The following is a 20,630-nucleotide window of genomic DNA, read 5'->3' on the forward strand; positions in this document are numbered from 1 at the left end:
CGGGGAGTCCGTGCGCGCCCCGCTGGTGCTCCCGGCCCCGCTTCGGATGCAGCCTCCGCGGCGCCCCAGGGCCGCTCCGCCCTTGGGACGCCGAGTCGGGCTTCCTGCCGGAGCGGGGACGCTCCCCGTGTCTGTCACCTGAATCGCTTAGGTTCGGGAGAACCCAGCAGGCGCGCCTTTCCGAGCCTCGCGGCGGGAAAGAGCCGGTTTCCTAACAAGTCCAGGCGGACACCTGAATGAGCCCTTGTGCTTTGCTTTGCTTTTACCAAAGGCAGTTGCGCGATGCGGCAGGTTTAACTTTGTCCAAGTTCCTTGCGGCCTGGTCACGAGATTTCTCACCCGGTCTGACCTGTGCTGAGCCTACCTGTAGAAGTTAGCTTGGGCTGGAAAGTAAAAATACCAGAAATTATCTGATGCGGAAATACAGGAGGACTACTGGAGTGCGGAAGGTCTGATCTCTCGCTTGGACGACTCGAATGTTCCTCCGGTCCAGACCACAGGCACGCACTGAGTGGAGGCTGAACCTTGTCGGTCTGACCAGAGCTGCTGGGAGTCACAGCCCCAGCCTTGCAAGTGACATCTCAAGCCTATTAGTGTGGCTTTGCACCCCTTTGCGTACCATAATTAGGCTTTTGCATTTTTCTTGCCAGTTTATTGCATTCTGTATTAGCCGTACGTTTAAAAAATCTGTTTGCTGCGGGATGTTATGTTTTTTCCTATGACGATGCCTTGTTTGTATGTTTGTATTTTCTTTGATTTTTCTTCCTTGGCAAAGTCTCTTCTAGGTCTTAGTATAGACTGTATATTTGTGTAAGCTATATATATATATTTATAAACCATATATTTTTGTTTGTATACGTATCTAGTACTTATTTGTTAAATGTTAGCAGATATTTCCTCATTAGCTTATTTTGTAAATTTTTCCTTCTTCTGTTGCTTGATTTCAGTATTACAGAAGAGCTTTAAGTGTTTATATATTCAGACACACATACTCTGAGAGTGTTCCCTCTTCATATTCGGAATGTACTTCCCTAGCAAGGGCCAGAGCAGGTATGTTATTTTTGTTCTGTTCTGCTGGTAAGTATTTAAGTGTGGAATTTTTTGCGGCGGTTAGAATCTAAGTTAATTTTCCTCCAAGTTAAAATAAATTTCTTTAAAATATTATTAAATAGTAACTTATCTATCTTTGTGTTAATTTCCTTTTATTGCATACAGGCATACTCATTTTATTGCATTTCACTTTATTGCACTTTGCAAATCTTGCCTTTTTTTTCCTTAACAAATTGGAGTTTGTGACAAGCCTGTGGCAAGCATCTATCAGCACCATTTTTCCAACAGCATTTGCTCACTTTGTGTCTCAGTGTCACTTTTTGGTAACTTTTGCAGTATTTCCAATGTTTTCAGTATCATGGTGATCTATGATCAATAATTCTCGATGTTACTGTTGTAATTGTTTGGAAGCGCCATGAACCACACCCATGGAAGACCTCAAACTTACTTGATAAATGCTGTGTGCTCCACTGACAGGCTGTTTCCCTCAGTCTCCCCCTCTCGGGCCTCTCTATTCCCTCAGATGCAATAATGTTGAAATCAGGCCAATCAACAACCCTACGATGGCCTCTACCTGTTCAAGTGAAAGGAAGAGTCGCACATCTCTCACTTTAAATGAAAAGCTAGACATGAGTGAGCTTAGTGGGGAAAGCATGTCGAAAACCAAGATGGGCTGAAAGCTAGGCCTCTTGCAACAAACAATTAGCCAAGTTGTGAAGGCAAAGGAAAAGTTCTGTTCTTTTTTTTTTTTTTTTAACGTTTATTTCTGAGAGAGTGCATGTGGGGGAGGGGCAGAGAGAGGGAGACACAGAATCCAAAGCAGACTCCAGGCTCCAAGCTGTCAGCACAGAGCCCAACTCGAGGGCTTGAACTCACAGACCGCGTAGATCATGACCTGAGCCTAAGTCGGACACTCAACTGACTGAGCCACCCAGGCACCCCAGGAAAAGTTCTTCAAGGAAACTGAAAGTGCTACTCCAGCAAATACAGGAATGATAAGAAAGCAAACAGCCTTATTGTTGATACAAAGTTTGGTCTAGATGAGAGAGCGAACCAGACACATTCCCTTAAGCCAAAGCCTCATCCAGAGCAAGGCCCTGACTCCTCAATCGCACAAAGGCAGAGAAGTAAGGAAGCCGCAGAAGAAAAACTCACAGACCTGGGTTGCCCGTCTCCCGAACAAAAACCTGCGTGGTGAAGCAGCAAGGTCCAGAAGATCTAGCAAAGAAAACAAAGTTGGCCACGCCAGCTTATCAATGTAGATAAAACAGCCTTATGTTGGAAGAAACCACCACATCAAATTAGTGTCTTCATTTTCTTCCTATGAATACCCAGAAGTGGTAGTTCTATTTTTTTATTTTTTTGAGGAACCTCCATACTGTTTCCCATGATGGCTGTGCCACAGTGTGGTGTTCCCTTTCCTCTGCGTCCTCACCAATGCTTGTTATTTCTTGGGGTTTTTTGTTAATAGCTAGTCTAACAGGTGTGGAGTGATATCCCATTGTGATTTTGATGATTAATGATGTTGAGCACGTTTTCATGTACCTGTTGGCCAATTGTATGTCACCTTTGGAAAAGTGACTGTTCAGGTCCTCTGCCCATGTTTTAATCAGCTTATTTGTTTGCTATTCAGTTGTAGGAGTTCTTTATATATTTTGGGTATTAACTCCTTATCACATCTATGATTTGCAAATATTTTTCTCTCATCCAATAGGTTGGCTTTTTATTTTGCTGATGGTTTCCTTTACTGTGCAGAGGTTTGTACTTTTTTTTTTTTAAGTTTATTTATTTTGAGACAGACCGTGATAATGCAAGTGGGAGAAGGGCAGAGAGACAGGGAGACACAGAATCCCAAGCAGTGGGGATTCTGCACCGTCAGTACAGAGCCTGATGGCAGGACTCAAACTCATGAAACCATGAGATCACGACCCGAGGCAAAACCAAGATTTGGACAGTTAACCGACTGAGCCACCCAGGCACCCCAGAAGCTTTTTACTTTGATGTAGTTCCAATTGTTTGTCTTTGCTTTTGTTACCTTTGCTTGTGGTGTGAAATCCAAAAAAAAAGAAAAAAAAGAAAAAAATCACCAAAATCAATGTTCAGGAACTTACCGCTCATTTTCTTCTAGCAGTTTTATGGTTTCAGGTCTTAGGTCCAAGTTTTTAACGTATTTTGAGTTGATTTTTGTGTATTTTATAAGAGTGGTCCAGTTTCATTCTTTTGCATGTAGTTATCCAGTTTCCCCAACACCATTTGTCCAAGAGACTGTCCGTTCCCCATGGTATGGTCTCGGCTCATTTCTTGTGAATTGATTCACCATATACACTCACGGACTTACTTCTGGGCATGCCGTTCTGTTCCATCAATTTATGCGTCTATTTTGTTAAATTCCAGTGTAGCTAACATACAGTGATATACTAGTCTCAGGTGTAGAATATGGTGACTCAGCAGTTCTGTACCTTACTCGGTGTTCACCACGATAAGTGTGCTCTTGATCCCCTTCGCCTATTTCACCCATCCCCCACCCAGTCGTCTCTGGCAACCATTGGTTCTCTATAGTTAAGAATCTGTTTCTTGATTTGTCTTTCTCTCATTTCCTTTGTTCATTTGTTTCTTAAATACTGCGTATAAGTGAGAGCATATGATATTGCCTTTCTCTTTTATTTTGTTTAGCATCATACTCTCTAACCCATTCGTGTTGTTGCAAATGGCAAGATTTCACTTGTTTTATGGCTAAATAATATTCCACTGTGTATATATACCACATATTTATCGATTCATCCATCTACAGATACTTGGGCTGCTTCCATAACTTGGCTGTTGTAAACAATGTTACTATAAGCATGCAGATACATGTATCCCTTTGAATTAATTTTTTGTATTTGGGGGGTAAGTACCCAGTAATGTGATTGCTGGATCATAGAGTACATCTATTTTTAACTTTTTGAGAAATCTCCATACTGTTTTCCACAGTAAATGCACCAGTTTGCATTCCCACCAACTGTGCACAGGGCTTCCTATTTCTCCAGGTGGACATTTGTTATTTATTGCGTTTTTTTATTTTAGCCATTCTGATTGGTGTGAGGTGATCTCTCATAGTGGTTTTGATTTGCATTTCTCTGGTGATGAGTGATGTTGAGCATCTTTTCACATGTCTGTTGGCCATCGGCATGTATTCTTTGGAAAAATGGATGTTTATGTCTTCTGCCCATTTTTAATTGAATTATTTTTCTTTTGGTGTTGAGTTGTATCAGTTTCTTATATGTTTTGTATACTAACCTGTTATCAGATATGTCATTTACAAATATCTTCTATTCGGTAGGTTGCCTTTCAGTTGTATTGCTTGTTTCCGTTGCAGTGCAGAAGCGTTTATTTGATGTGGTTCCATTAGTTTATATTTGCTTTTATTTCCCGTGCCACAGGAGACATAATCTAGAAAAACATTGTTTCATCCAATGTCACACACATTGCTGTGTGTGCTGCCTGTGCTCTCTTCTATGATTTTTATGGTATCACGTTTAGGTTTTTTTTTTTTTATCCATTTTGAATTTATTTTTGTATATGGTATAAGAAAGTGATTCAGTTTCATTCTTCTGCATGTAGCGAGCTGTCCAGTTTTCCCAACATCATTTACTGAAAATTATCTTTTTTCCATCAGTTATTCTTTCCTGCTTTGTTGGAGATTAATTGACCATATAGTTATGGGATTATTTCTGGATTTTGTATTCATCTGTATTCATCTACATGGCTGTTTTTATGCCAGTACCATACTGTCTTGATTCCTACAGCTTTGTAATAAAACTTGAAGTCAAGAATTGTGATACCTCTAGCTTCGCTTTTCTTTGCCTTTGGATATTCAGAGTCTTTGGTGGTTGCATACAAGTTTTAGGATTATTCTAGCTCTGTGAAAAATGCTGCTGATATTTTGATAGGGATTGTGTTGAATCTGTAGATTGCTTTGGATGGTAGGGTCATCAAAACGATATTTGTTACTCCAACCCATGAGCGTGGGATGTCTTTCCGTTTCTTTGCATCATCTTTAATTTCTCGCATCAGTGTTTTATAGTTTTCAGAGTGGTAGGTCTTCCACCCCTTTGAGTTTATTCCTAGGTGTTTTATTATTTTTGGTGCTATTATGAATATGGTTGTTTTCTTAATTTCTCTTTCTGCAGCTTCATTCTATCATGTATAAAAATGTAATGGATTTCTGTACATTGATTTTGTATCCTGAGACTTTACTGAATTCATTGACCGGTTCTAGTGGTGTTTTGGTGGAGTCTTTAAAATTTTCTGTATATACTTTCATGCCATCTGCAAATAGTGCAAATTTTACTTCTTCCTTACAATTTGTATTCCTTTTATTCCTTTTTCTTGTGTGATTGTTGTGGCTAGGACTTCCAGTATGATGGTGAATAAATGTTTTGAGTGGGTATCGTTGTCTTGTCCCTGACCTTAGGGGAAAAGCTCTCAGTTTTTCACCATTGAGTACATTATTAGCTGTGAGTTTTTCAAACATGGCCTTTATTGTATTGAGGTATATTCCCTCTAAGCCTGCTTTGTGGAGGGTTTTCATCATGAATGGATGTTGGGCATTTTCAGCATCTATTGAAATGTCATACGGTTTTTATCTTTTCTCTTGTTGATGTGATGTAGCATGTTGATTGATTTGCAAATACTGAGCCACTTGGCACCTGGAAATAAATCCCACATGATCGTGGTGAATGATTTTTTGGGGTGTTTTATTGGATTTGGTTTGCTAGTATTTTGTTGAGGATTTTTACATCAATGTTCATCAGATATTAGCCTCTACTTCTCTTTTTTTTTGGTGGTATCTTTATCTGGTTTTAGTAACAGAGTAATGCTGGCCTCATAGATTGAATTTGGAAGTTTTCCTCCCTCTTCAATTATTTGGAATAGTGTCAAAAATAGGTAATAACTCTTCTTTTAAATGTTTTATAGAGGGGCACCTTGGTGACTCAGTCAGTTGAGCATCCAGCTCTCGGCTTTGGTTCAGGTTATGATCTCATGGTTTCAGGGGTTTGAGCCGTGCATCAGGCTCCGAGCTTCCGAACTGGCAGTGCAGAGGCTGCTTGGGATTCTCTCTCTCTCTCTCTCTCTCTCTCTCTCTCTCTCTGCCCCTCCCCCACTCAAGCTGTCTCTGTCTCTCTCCAAATAAATAAACTTAAAAGAAACTACTTTCTTAAAATTAATATAGGGCGCCTGGGTGGCGGAGTCGGTTAAGCGTCCGACTTCAGCCAGGTCACGATCTCGCGGTCCGTGAGTTCGAGCCCCGCGTCAGGCTCTGGGCTGATGGCTCAGAGCCTGGAGCCTGTTTCCGATTCTGTGTCTCCCTCTCTCTCTGCCCCTCCCCCGTTCGTGCTCTGTCTCTCTCTGTCCCAAAAATAAATAAACGTTGAAAAAAAAATAAAAATAATTAACTAATTGAATGTTTGATAGAATTCTTCAGTGAAGCCATCTTGTCATGACTTTGTTTGTCGGGAGTTTTTTGATTACTGATTCAATTTCATTGCTGGTAATCAGTCTGTTCAAATTTTCTTCCTGTTTCAATTTTGGCAGGTTATATGTTTCTAGGAATTTATCCATTTCTTCTAGGTTGTCTAATTTGTTGGTCAATAGTTTTTCATGATATTCTCTTATAATCGTTTGTATTTTGTGGTATTGGTTAATTCTCCTCTTTCATTTCTGATGTTGTATATTTAAGTCTTTTTTTTTTTTTTTTTTTTTTTTTTAACGAGTCTGGCTAAAGGATTATCAATTTTGTTGGTCTATTCAACAAACCAGCTTCTGGTTTCATTGATTTGTTCTTTTGTCTTTTTAGTTTCCATTTCATTTATTTCTGCTCTAATCCATTATTTCCTTCATCCTGCTACTTTTGTGTTCTGTTTGTTCTTTTTCTAGCTCCTTTGGCTGTAATGTTAGGTTGTTTGGGATTTTTCTTGCTTCTTAAGGTAGGCCTGCATTGTTATAAATCTCCCTCTTAGAACCACTTTGGCTGTGGTTTTCAACTGTTGTGTTTTCATTTACATTTGTTTCCATGTATTTTTTATTTCCTCTTTGATTCCTTGGTTGTCTCATTTTTTGTTTAGTAGCATGTTGTTTATTTTCCATGTATTTGTTCTCTTTCCATTACTTTTTCCCTGTGGTTGATTTCTAGCTTCATAATGTTGGTCACTATGGTGAGAAAAGATACATAATATGACTTTTGTCTTTTGGAATCTGTTGAGGCTTGTTTTGTGACCTAACATGATCTACCCTGGAGACTATTCATGTGCACTTGAAAGAATGCATATTCTTCTCTTTTAAGATGGCATGTTCTGAATATATCTGTTAAATCTATCTGGTGCAATGTGTCATTCAAAGCCACGGTTTCCTTGTTGCTTTTCTGTTTGGATGATCAGTCCGTTGATGTAAATGAGATGTTAACATCAAGTACTAGTATTGTATTACTATAGATTAGTTCCTTTATGTTTGTCACTAGCTGCTTTATGTATTTGGGTTCTTCCATGTTGGGTGCATAAATATTTACAATTGTTATGTGTTCCTGTTGGATTGTTCCCTGGATGATTATATAGAGAGTGTCCTTCTTTGTCTCTTGGTTATAGTCTTTGTTTTAAGACTTTATTTTGTCTGCTATAACTATTGCTACCCCATATTCTTTTCACATCCCATGCATGATAAACGCTTCTCCATCACTTCCCTTTCAATCTGCATGTATGTTTAGGTCAGAATTGAGTCGCTTGTAGGCAGCATATGTATGAATCTTTTTATCCATTCCATCACCCTATGTCTTTTGATTGGAGTATTTAATCCATTAACATTCAAAGTAATTATTGATAACTATGTATTTATTGCCTTTTGTTACTTGTTTCCAAAGGTCTTCTCTGTCCCTTTCTTCCCTTGCTCTCTTCTTTCATAATAAAGTGGCTTCCTTTAGTTATATAATTGGCTTCCTTCCTCTTTATTTTTACAAATCTATTTCTGGTTTTTGAATTGGGGGTACCATTAGGTTTGCATATAATATCTTCTGCATATAGTAGTGTATATTAAGTTGATGGTCACTTAAGTTTGAACCTGTTCTTTTTTGGGGAGATGTACCAAATTCCTTAATTTAAAGGAATGGTATAAATGAAAGAAGTTAAGTAGATGTTTTGGTACAACTTATAGAAAAGAGAACCCAGTCTTTACTGCTCTCCCTCCCATCCCCATGTTTTAAGTATATGGTGTCATACTTTACATCCTTTTATTTTGTGAGTCTCTTGACTGATTTTTACGGATATACTTAATTTTCCTGCCTTTATCCTTCCTACTTTTCTTACTCCTGCTTATGTTCTTTCCACTCAGAGTCACCTTTAACATTTCTTGCACAGCTGGTTTAGTGTTGGTAAATTTGTGTTTTGTGTTGGTAAAATTGTGTTTAGTGTTGGTAAAATTGTGTTTTGTGTTTCTGGGAAACTCTCTATCTCTTCCTCTATTCTCAATGATAGCCTTTGGATACAGTATTCTTGGCTGCAGATTTTCCCTTTTGGCACTTCAAATATATCATGCCACTCCCTTCTGGCCTGCCAACTTTCTGTTGAAAGATCCACTGATAGACTTATGGGGTTTCCTTCATATGTAACTGTCATCTTTTCTCTTGCTGCTTTTTTAAAAAAAATATTTTTTTAGTGTTTATTTATTTTTGAGAGAGTGTATAAGAGGGGTATGGGCAGAGAGACAGAGGGAGACACAGAATCTGAAGCAGACTCCAGGCTTTGAGCTATCAGCACAGAGCCCTACGTGGGGCTCAAACCCACGAACTGTGAGATCATGACCTGAGCCAGAGTCAGATGCCTAACCGACTGAGCCACCCAGGTGCCCTTCTCTTGCTGCTTTTAAGATTTATTTCTTTATTACTACTTTTTGCCATTTTAAGTACCATATGTCTTGGTGTGGACCTTTTTGGGTTGATTATGTTGCAGGCTCTCTGGGCCGCCTAGATCTGGATTTCTGTTTCCTTCCCCATATTGGAACTCTTTTCAGCTGTTATTTCTTCAAGTAATTTTTCTGTCCCCTTTACTCTCTTCTTCTGGGATCCCTATAATGTGAATGTTATCATATTTGATGGTGTCACTGAGTTCCCTAAGTCTATTGTCACTTTGCATAATGTTTTTTCTCTTACTTGCTCAGCTTGAATATTTTCCATCACTCTGTCCTCCAGGTCGCTGATTCATTATTCTGCTCCCTCTCGTCTACTGTTTATTCCACCTAGTGAGTTTTAATTTCATGTATTGTGTTCTTTGTCTCTGGTTGGTTCTTTCGATCTCTTTATTATGGGTCTCATCAGGTTCACCATGCTTTTCTCAAGTCCACTGAGGATCTTTATGACCATTACTTCAAATTCTCTATCATATTACTTGTCTCCATTTCACTTAGGTCTCTTGCTGTGATTTTTCTTTTTCTTGCATCTGGGACATGTTGCTGTGTCTCCTCTTTCTCTCCATGTCTGTTTCTGTATGTCAGGAAATTCAGTTACATCTCCCTATTCTTGAAAGCAATGGCGTTATGAAGAAGTCCTGTAGTACCCTAAAGTGTAGTATCCCCTGTGCACCAGGACCTGGTACTTCTAGGGTGTCTCTTAGGTGTGTTGTGTTACCCTATTTGTGGTTGGGCCACTTTTTCCTCCAGCCCGGTTGTCTGCAGTGGCTCTCTTTGCCTGTTGTGAGCAGTGTTTGGTCCCTGTGGTGTTAGTGGGCCAGTCTGGGGCTGCCGTGGGTTTGAGTTGAGTCAGACCAGGCATTTGCCAGAGATGCAGTGGCATTAAACTGCAGGGTGCTTTTCCTGTGTTGTCCCCTGGGAAGCTTTCATTGGTGTGCAGGGCCTCTAGTCAGACCAGATGTCTGCCATTAGGGCACTGCTGGGGCCCAGTCTGACTGCTATGTGTGTTCACCTTTCCCTCTCCCCGGGGCAGGAATCACGGTATAGTGGTGTTGGCCCTTGATGGAGCTTTCACACACTGCCAGGCCTGTGACGCCATCCTGGATGGCCTCTGGCCAAGAGTGTTTTAGAGGGCAGATCATCAACACGCACGGGCTGGCAGGGCAGTGTTGTGACATACTGCACGCCACTGGTCCTCTGCAGGAGGGGCCCTGCTACACTGGGAATGAGACAGGCCTGGCTGGGGTGGGAGGTTGGATCTGCCGAAGCATGCATTTCCCGTGGTGTGAATAAGTTGTATAGTGAGTGCAGGGAACACCGGGTCCCATAGGTGGCTGTGTGTTTATGGTAGGAGGTGTTGTGGGGGATGGGAGAAGGAGGGAGCTCCTGCCAGCTCCTTTGTTCCTGGAGAACCCCCCAAGGATCTCTGCCTCTCTGGGAGTTGCTCTGAGATTAGTAACTCTCCCTTCTGTATGCCCCAGGAAATTTTCAAACTGCTGCTTCTTGTCTGCATCTCTACAGGGTGTTTGTTGTGCTGCCTCTTTAAGGGTGGGCACTCAGTTGCCTCCTGCTCTCTGGGCTCGCCTTGATCCAGCCTGCCGATTTTTAAAATTCCATGTTTTAAGTCCAGTTTGACAGTGCACCTTCTCTGCACCTGTGGGGCCCTCCCTCCCACGGATAGTCCCTGGGGTCTGTTTAGCTCCCCACCCATCCCTGCCCTTCCCTACCCTCTTGATGTGGGCCCTTCTCTACATTTAGTTGTGGAGTTTGGTTTGCCAGTCTTTGGGTCCTTTTGTGGGTTATACACACTAATGTGAGTGTCCTCTAGTTGTGTCCGTGAAACAAAGTGAGCTCAGGGTCCTCCTACTCTGCCATCTTCCCAGCGATCCCTCTACGTGTTTGTCTTCATGCTAATTTTATAGTGGTTTAATGACCATGGATTCTGCAATATAGTTTGAAGTCAGGAAGTGTGATACCTCCCCCTTTGTTGCTGTTCCTCGAGGCTGCATTGACTCTTCAGGGTCCTTTTTTGGTTTCAGACCAATTTGAGGCTTGTTCTATTTCTGTGAAATGATGCCACTGGAATTTTGATAGCAATTGCACTGAAGCTATGGATTGCTTTGGGGAGGATGGGCATTCTGACGATATCCTTCAGTCCATGAGTACGAAATACCTTTCCATCTATTTGTATCTTTCTTTCTCAGCTTATCTCATAAGTGTCATAATTTTCAGTGTACAGGTCTTTCACCTCCTTAGTTCAATTTATTCCTTGGTACTCTTTTTGATGGAATTGTAAATGGGATTGTTCAGTTCTTTTTCTGATAGTTTGTCATTTGTGTATAGAAATGCGACAGATTGTTGTAGAATGATTTTGTATCTTGAAACTGTACTGAATGCATTCTAGCAGATTTTCTGTGGAATACTTTATGGTTTTCTATCATGTCATCTGAAAATGCCTTTTACTTTTCTTGCCTATTCGTTCTGGCTGGGACTTCCAATACTACTTTAAATAAAAGTGGCAAGAGATGGGCATCCTTGTTTCTAATCTGAGAGAAAAACCTTTTGGCTTTTCAGTGTTGAGTATATGTTAGCTGTAGGCGTGTCACATGTGGCCTTCATTATGTTGAGGTATGTTCCCTGTATACTCACTTCATTACGAGTGTCTGATTATCTTTCAAATCCATGGTAAGACTCTCTATGATATAATAAAAGTTCTATTCATTTAGCAAATATTTACTGATCACCTCTTTTTTAAGTAGGTAATTTTTAAACTAACCACTACATTTTTAACATAAATGTCCTTTTATAAGATCATAACTTTTTTCCTTTGAAATAAGACAGCTATTTGGAAAATGGTGTATTAGGGACTCTCACACATCATGAACTAAGAAGTCTTAAAGAGTTAGATTGCCTGCCAGATAACTTTCTGTGAAGTGGCAATTAAGTCGGTAATAAAACAGCATGATAATGTGGAATGTAAAAGAACTTTCCAGAAACAGATTCACTTACATGAGGGAACCTGGTGTTCAGTAGAGGGAGCATCCATGGGAAAGACTGACGCATTTAATAAATTGTATTGAGTCAAATGTCTATGTGAAGAAACATAAAATCACATCACACATGAAAATGAACTCCAGATTAAAAAGTCAAGTGTGAAAAACAACAACGTGAGTATAACATAGAAAAAAAAAACTGTCCTGACACTATGATAGGGAAGAATTTCTTTTTTTTTTTTAACGTTTATTTATTTTTTGAGAGACAGAGACAGAGCATGAGCTGGGGAGGGGACAGAGAGAGGGGGGGAGTCAGAGATTCCAAAGCAGGCTCCAGGCTAGAGTCCAACACGGGGCTCGAACTCATGAACCATGAGATCATGACCTGAGCCGAAGTTGGCGACCTAACTGACTGAGCCACTGGGAAGAATTTCTTAAGACACAAAACACACAAGCCTAAAGGAAAATATTGGTCGTGAAAAATATTGAAGTCAAATAAAAAGCTTTGGTATGACAAAAGACCCCATAAACAGAGAAGATAAACCACAGTCAGAAAGAAGATAGTTGCAATCCATGTAGTCAACAAGATTGATCCGTGGTATAACATAATGAAGTTCTACGGATCCATGAGAAAGAGATAAGCCTATAAAGTATACGGATGGGCAAGTCACAGAGAAAGAAATCATTTGATATGCCAGTGAGATGCCACTTTATACCCATTCTGCTGGGTTTAAAAGTTTAAAGTCTGACAATAAGGAGGGTCAGTGAGGCTGTGAGGAAACACGGACTCTTGTACATAGCTAGTAAAAGGGCAGAATGGTATCACCACTCTAACAAAGCCTAGGAAATCCGAAGAGGCACACACCTAAGGCTCTTTGGGGAAACTCCTGGCTTCAGCCTCTTGTCCGGAATAATTATTAGTAAGCCTTCCTTTCATCTCCCGAGTGTCCTGGGCCACAGGGTAAATTATATGGTCACTCTATACACACCCTATGGTGATGCACTTCTGCCTCTCTGCCAAGTATGCTGTGAGAGATGTGCAGAAATCTGCACGGTGGCACTGTTTTCAACAGAAAATCTAGAAGCCATCTAATTCTACGGGATTGAGTGAATTGCATTATTTTATTAATAAAACATTTACATGCATCAACCTGAATATATATATATATATATATATATATATATATATATATATATATATACATGTTTTTAAATTTTTTTACTATTTTATTTTTAATCTCTCTACCCAACATGGGTGTAGAACTCACAACCCTGAGATCAGGAGTCCCAACTCTATCAACTGAGCCAGCCAGGCACCTCAAAACTGTTTTTTTTTTTAAGTTTATTTATTTATTTTGAGAGAGAGAACACCAGCAGGTAAGGGGCAGAGAGAAAGCAGGGAGAAAGAGAATCCCAAGCAGAGTCCAGGTGGAGACTGACATTGGGCTGGATTATGAACTGTCAGATCATGACCTGGGCCCAAATAAAGAACTGGACACTCAATTTATTGAGATACCTAGATGCCCCCCAAGACTGTTTTTAAACTTTGAGTAAAAAAGGAAGGGGTATTGGGGTGCCTGGATGGCTCATTCAGTTGGAAGTCAGACTTTGGCTCAGGTCATGATCTTGAAGTTCATGGGTCCAGGCCCCGCATTGGGCTCTGTGCCGACAGCTCGGAGCCTGGAGCCTGCTTCGAATTCTGTGTCTCCCTCTTTCTCTGCCCTCCCCCACTTGCAGTCTGTCTCTCTCTCTTTCTCAAAAAAATAAATAAACATAAAAAAATAAAAATAAAAAGGAAGGGGCAAGTGAATATTTGCAGTATGATGTCATTATATAAAGACATACTTTCATTTATGCCCCAAAAGAATAGAAATATATGCAGAGAAATTATAACCCCATATAAGATAATGTTTCCCCAGAGGAGGGGAAATACTTTGTAAAAGTGGAGGTCTATATTAAATATAACATTAGTATCTATTTAATCTTCAGGGTAAGTACATAATCTATTTGTAGTTCTGTATGTTTAAAATGCTTCACAATTAAAAATAAACATCTCTGTTCCCTAATTCTCCGAAATAACACAGAAAGAACATGAATAAAATGTTTTTAAATGCCATAAATAAAGTCTAAAAGGAAGTTTTTTGTTTTTTTTTTTTCAACGTTTTTTATTTATTTTTGGGACAGAGAGAGACAGAGCATGAACGGGGGAGGGGCAGAGACAGAGAGAGACACAGAATCGGAAACAGGCTCCAGGCTCCGAGCCATCAGCCCAGAGCCTGACGTGGGGCTCGAACTCACGGACCGCGAGATCGTGACCTGGCTGAAGTCGGACGCTTAACCGACTGTGCCACCCAGGCGCCCCTGAAATGAAGTTTTGACAGAAGTCTAGGCCAAACATATCTGTCCCATTAGTAGTTAGAGGCTAAATTGCCCAGCTTCCAAAAATAAAAATAACTAAAAAAAAAAAAAAAAACCTGGGAAAATAATTCTAGAAAATGTACTAAATAAATGATTAATTTATTTAATACATTATTAGCTGTAGCAAACAAACAAAAAAAAACCCTCACAAATGGTGAACCTAAAACAGACTGTGGTGTTGTGGTTGTACTGGATCAAACATGGATTGAATATTTACTATGTGCTAATTGCTTTACTCATGTGGCTGTTAATGCTCATAAAACCCTACCCAGCAGGATTCTTACATGTTGACTTTCCCAAGGTCACATGTAGTAGGGGTCAGAGCTGTGATTATAGCTCAGGTTGGTTTGGGTCCAAAGCCTTCAGTGGGGTTTTTCCTATGAAGTTTCACTGATAGGGTAACCAGATTGGTCAACCATGATATATGCAGACTATTCCTACCTCAGAATCACAAATACGAGAAATATAACAAGAGTTAACACATTATTTATCCTAACGGGGGATACTTTAATCTTGGTTAGTTTATTTTCTAATATTAAATGAGAATATTTAATATTAAGTAAAAGGCCAGGGAAACCTATTAGAAACGATCACTTTTCAGTTCTGCTGGCAAGTATGTAAATTAAGAAACTTTTTTTTAAGTAGGCTCCATGCCCAAAGTGGGGCTTGAACTCAGTTCCTCAAAATCAAGAGTCATACGCTCTTCAGACGGAGCCAGCCAGATGCCCTAAATTAGGAAACTTTTAAAAATCAACTTGGCATTGGGGCGCCCGGGGGGCTCAGTCGGTTAAGCGTCTGACTTTAGCTCAGGTCATGATCTTGCTGTCCATGAGTTGGAGCCCCACATCCGGCTCTGTCCTGACAGCTCAGAGCCTGGGGCCTGCTTCGGATTCTGTGTCTCCCTCTCTCTCTGCCCCTCCCCCGCTCATGCTCTGTCTCTCTCACTCTCAAAAATGAATAAATGTTAAAAAAAACAATTAAAAATCAACTTGGCATTATATATGGAGTCTTTTTTTTAATGTTTTTATTTAAATTCTAGTTAAGATATAGTATAATATTGGTTTCAGGAGTAGCATTTAGTGATTCATTACTTACATACAACACCCAGTACTCATCACCAGTTCCCTCCTTAATGCCCATCACCCATTTAGCCCCTCCCCCCCACCTCCCTCCATCAACACTCATTTTGTTCTCTGCAAGTAAGAGTCTCCCTTTTCTCCTCCTCCTTTGTTCATCTATTTTGTTTATTTTTAAAAAAATTTTTAAACGTTTATTTTTGAGCGAGAGAGACAGAGCATGAGCGGGGGAGAGGCAGAGAGAGAGGGAGACACAGAATCCAAAGCAGGCTCCAGGCTCTGAGCTGTGGCACAGAGCCCAATGCGGGGCTCGAACCCACGAACTGTGAGATCATGACCTGAGCACATTTTTTAATTGGATTATTTGGCTTTTTGCTGTTGATTTTTATAAGCTCTTTATATATTTTGAGTAGTAACCCTTTATCAGATATGTCATTTTCAAATATCTTCTTCCATTCTGTAGCTTGCCCTTTAGTTTTGTTGATTGTTCCATTCACGGTGCAGAAGTTTTTTATTTTGATGTAGTCCTAATAGTTTATTTTTGCTTTCGTTTCCCTTGCCTTGGGAGCTCTAACTAGGAAAAAGTTGTTACAGTTGATGTCAAAAAAGGTACTGGCTGTGTTCTCTTCTAGGATTTTTACAACTTCAGGTCATACTCTTAGGTCTTTAACCCATCTTGAATTTATTTTTGTTATGGTACAAGAAAGTGGTCCAGTTCGATCTTTTGCATGGAGCTGTCCAGTTTTCCCAACACCACTTGTTTAAGAGATTATCTTTTTCCCATTGGATATGGTTTCCTGCTTTGTTGAAGATTGATTGATCCTATAATTGTGGGTTCATTTCTGGGTTTCCTCTTCTGCTCTCCTCATCTCTGTGTCTATTTTTACACCAATAACATACAGTTATGATGACTGCCACTTTGTAATATAACTTGAAGTCTGGAATGTGTGATACCTCCAGCTTTAGTTTTCTTTTCCAAGATAGCTTTAGCTTTGGGGGGTCATCTTTGGCTCCCTACAAATTTTGGGATTGTTCTAGTTCTGTGAAAAATGCTGCTGGTATTTTTATAGGGATTGCATTGAATATGTAGATAGCTTTGGGTTATATCGACCTTTTAACAATATTTGTTCTTCCATCTTCAGTTTACTTCATCAATATTTTATGGTTTTCAGAGAACAGGTCTTTCACCTCTTTCGTTAGGTTTATTCCTAGGTATCTTATTATTTTGGGTGCAATTTTAAATGGGACTGATTCCTTATTTTCTCTTTCTGCTGTTTCTTTATTGATAGAATAATAAAGAATTCTGTATAGAATTGCAACAAATTTCTGTACATTGATTTTTGTATCCTGAGACTTTACCAAATTCATTATCAGTTCTGGCAGTGTTTTGGTGGCGTCTTTGGATCTTCTATACATAGTATAATTTGTTCTACAAATAATGCATAGTATAATTTGTTCTACAAATAATGTTCTACAAATAATGTTTTACTTCTTCCTTACTGATTTGGATGCTTTTTATTTCTTTTTGTTGTTTTATTGCTGTGGCTAGAACTTCCAATACTATGGTGAATAAAAGTGGTGAGAGTGGGCATCCTTATCTTGTTCCTGACATTAGAGGAAAGGCTCTCAGTTTTTCACCATTTAAGATGATGTTAGCTGTGTGATTTTCATACATTGCCTTTATTATATTGAGGTATGTTCCCTCTAAACCTAATTTTGGGGGGATTTTTATCATGATGGATGTTGTGTTTTATCAAATGCTTTTTCTGCATCTATTGAAATGATCATATAGTTTCTACCCTTTCTTGTATTGAGGTGATATAGCACATTGATTGATTTGCAAATATTGAACCACCCTTGCATTCCTGGAATAAATCCCACTTGATTGTGGTGTATGATTTTTTAAATGTATTGTTGGGGAACCTGGGTGGCTCAGTTGGTTGAGCATCTGAACTCTTGCTTTCAGCCCAGGTCATGATCTCATGGTTCATGGGATTGAACCCTGTGTCAGTCTCTGCACTGACAGGGTAGAGCCTACTTGGTATCTCTTTCTCCCTCTCTCTCTTCCCATCCCCTGCTTTCTCTCTCTCCCTCCCTCCCTCAACATAAATAAATAAGTTCTTTTATTTTTAATTTTTTTAATGTTTATTTATTTTTGACAGAGAGAGAGACAGAGAATGAGCAGGGAAGGGGCAGAGAGAGAGAGGGAGACACAGAATCCGAAGCAGGCTCCAGGCTCTGAGCGGTCAGCACAGAGTGTGAAGTGGGGCTTGAACTCACAGACCGTGAGATCATGACCTGAGCCGAAGTCGGACGCTCAACTGACTGAGCCACCCAGGTGCCCCATAAATAAATAAGTTCTAATAAAATAAAATGTATTGTTGGATTTGGTTTGTAGTATTTTGTTGAGGATTTTTACATCTATGTTCATCATGGATATTGGCCTGTAGTTCTCTTTTGTAGTAGTGTCTTTATCTGATTTTGGTATCAGGGTAATGCTGGCTTCATAAAATAAATTTGGAGGTTTTCTTTCCTTTTCTGATTTTTTGGAATAGTTTGAGAAAAATAGGTAATAACTCTTCTTTATTTTTTTAATTTAATTTTTTTTTAATTTACATCCAAATTAGCATGCAGTGCAACAATGATTTCAGGAAGTAGGTTCCTTAGTGCCCCTTACCCATTTAGCCCATCCCCCCTCCTACACCCCTCCAGTAACCCTCTGTTTGTTCTCCTTATTTATGAGTCTCTTCTGTTTTGTCCCCCTCCTTGTTTTTATACTATTTTTGTTTCCCTTGCCTTATGTTCATCTGTTTTGTGTCTTAAAGTCCTCATATGAGTGAAGTCATAGGATATTTGTCTTTCTCTGACTAATTTCACTTAGCGTAATTCCCTCCAGTTCCATCCACGTAGTTGCAAATGGCAAGATTTCATTCTTTTTGATTGCTGAGTAATACTCCATTGTGTGTGTGTGTGTGTGTAGATATATATATATATATATATATATATATATATATATATATACACCATATCTTCTTTATCCATTCATCCATTGATGGACATTTGGGCTCTTTCCATGCTTTGGCTATTGTTCATAGTGCTGCTGTAAACATGGGGGTGCATGTGTCCCTTTGAAACAGCACACCTGCATCCCTTGGATAAATACCTGATAGTGCAATTGCTGGGTCATAGGGTAGTTCTATTTTTAGTTTTTTTGAGGAACCTCCATACTGTTTTCCAGAGTGGCTGCAGCAGCTTGCATTCCCAGGTAATAACTCTTCTTTAAATGTTTGATAGAATTCACCTGTGAAACCATCTGGTCCTGGACATTGTCGAGAGTTGATTCCTGATTCAATTTTATTGCTGGTTATTAGTCTGCTCAATTTTTCTATTTCTTCCTGTTTCTTTTGATAGTTTATAGGTATATAGGTAGTTTATAGTTTATAGTAATGGGTATGTTTCTAGTATTTTATCCATTTCTTCTAGGTTGTCCAATTTGTTGGCATGTAGTTTTTCATAATGTTCTCTTATAACTTTATATTTCTGCGGTGTTGTTATTTCTCTTCTCTCATTGGTGATTTTAACTGAGTCCCTTCTGATTTTTTTCTGTAAGACTGGCTAAAGGTTTATTAATTTTATTGGTTTGTTCAAAGAAACACCTCCTGGTTTCACTGATCTGTTGTTTTCTAATTTGTTTTTTTGAGAGAGAAAGAGTGCAGAGGGAGAGAAAGAGAGAATTTTAAGCAGACTCCATGCCCAGCACTGAGTGCAACATGGGGCTCAATTTCACAACCATGAGATCATGACCTGAGCTGAAATCAAGAGTCAGATGCTTAACTGGCTGAGCCACCCAGGCACCCCTCATTGGTCTGTTCTAATGTTTTTTTTTTTAGTTTCTATATCATTTAATTCTGCTCTAATATTTATTCTTTCCTTGCTTATTCTAGTTTTAGGCTTTGTATATTCTTTTTTAAATGTTTATTTATTTATTTTAAGAGAGCACATGAGTGGGGGAGGGGCAGAGAGAGAGGGAGAGAGAGAATCCCAAGTAGGCACCTTACAAAGCCTAGTGAAGCACTTGACCTCACAACTGTGAGATCGTGACCTGATCCAAAATCAAGAGTGAGACATTTAACCAACTGAGGCACCCCAGTGGTGTTCTTTTTCTTGGTGTAAGGTAGGTTATTTATTTGAGATTTTCCTTGCTTCTTGGGGTGGGCCTGTATTACTATAAAGTTCCGTCTTAGAACTGGTTTTGGTAAATACCAAAGGATTTGGACCATTTTGTTTTCATTTTCATTCATTTCATTGTGTTTTCATTTTCATTTGTTTCCATGTACTTTATTTTTTCTTTTATTTCCTGGTTGAACCATTCACGTTTAATAGCATGTTTTTTAACATCCGTGTATTTGTGGTCATTCCAGATTTTTTCTTGTGGTTGACTTCTATTTTGATTGCATTGTGCTCAGAAAAGTTTCATGGTACGACTTTAATCCTCTTGACGTTGTTGAGGCTTGTTTTGTGCGCTAATATGTGATCTCTTCTGGAAACTGTTACATGTGCATTTGAGAAGAATGTGTATTCTGTTTTAGGATGGAGTGTTCTGTATATATCTGTTAAATCCATCTGGTGCAATGTGCATCCAAAGCCATTGTTTCCTTGTTGACTTTCTGTTTAGATTATCTGTCCATTGATGTAAATGGAGTGTTAAAGTCCCCTAGCATTACTGAATTATTATCAATTAGTTCCTTTGCTAATTTGTTATTTGTTTGGAATTGTTATTTGTTTTAACTGTTATTGTTATTTGTTATTAACTATTTTATATTTCTGTGCTTCTATATTGGGTGCATGAATATTTATAATTTGTTATATCTTCTTGTTGGATTGTCCTCCTTCATTATTATATAGTGTCTTTTTTGTCTCTATTGCAGTCTTTTGTTTTAAAGTCTGTTTTGTCTGATATAAGTATTGCTATCCCAGCTTGCTTGCTTGCTTGCTTGCTTGCTTGATTGGCTGGCTGGCTGGCTGGCTGGCTGATTTATTTGTTTGTTTGTTTGTTTGTTTGTTTGTTTATTTATTTATTTAATATTTAGAGAGTGTGTGAGCAGGGGAGAGAAGCAGATGGAGAGATAGAGAGAACCCAAGAAGACTCCATGCTCAG

Source organism: Prionailurus bengalensis, chromosome B4, assembly GCF_016509475.1.
Source record: "Prionailurus bengalensis isolate Pbe53 chromosome B4, Fcat_Pben_1.1_paternal_pri, whole genome shotgun sequence".
NCBI lineage: Eukaryota > Metazoa > Chordata > Mammalia > Carnivora > Felidae > Prionailurus > Prionailurus bengalensis.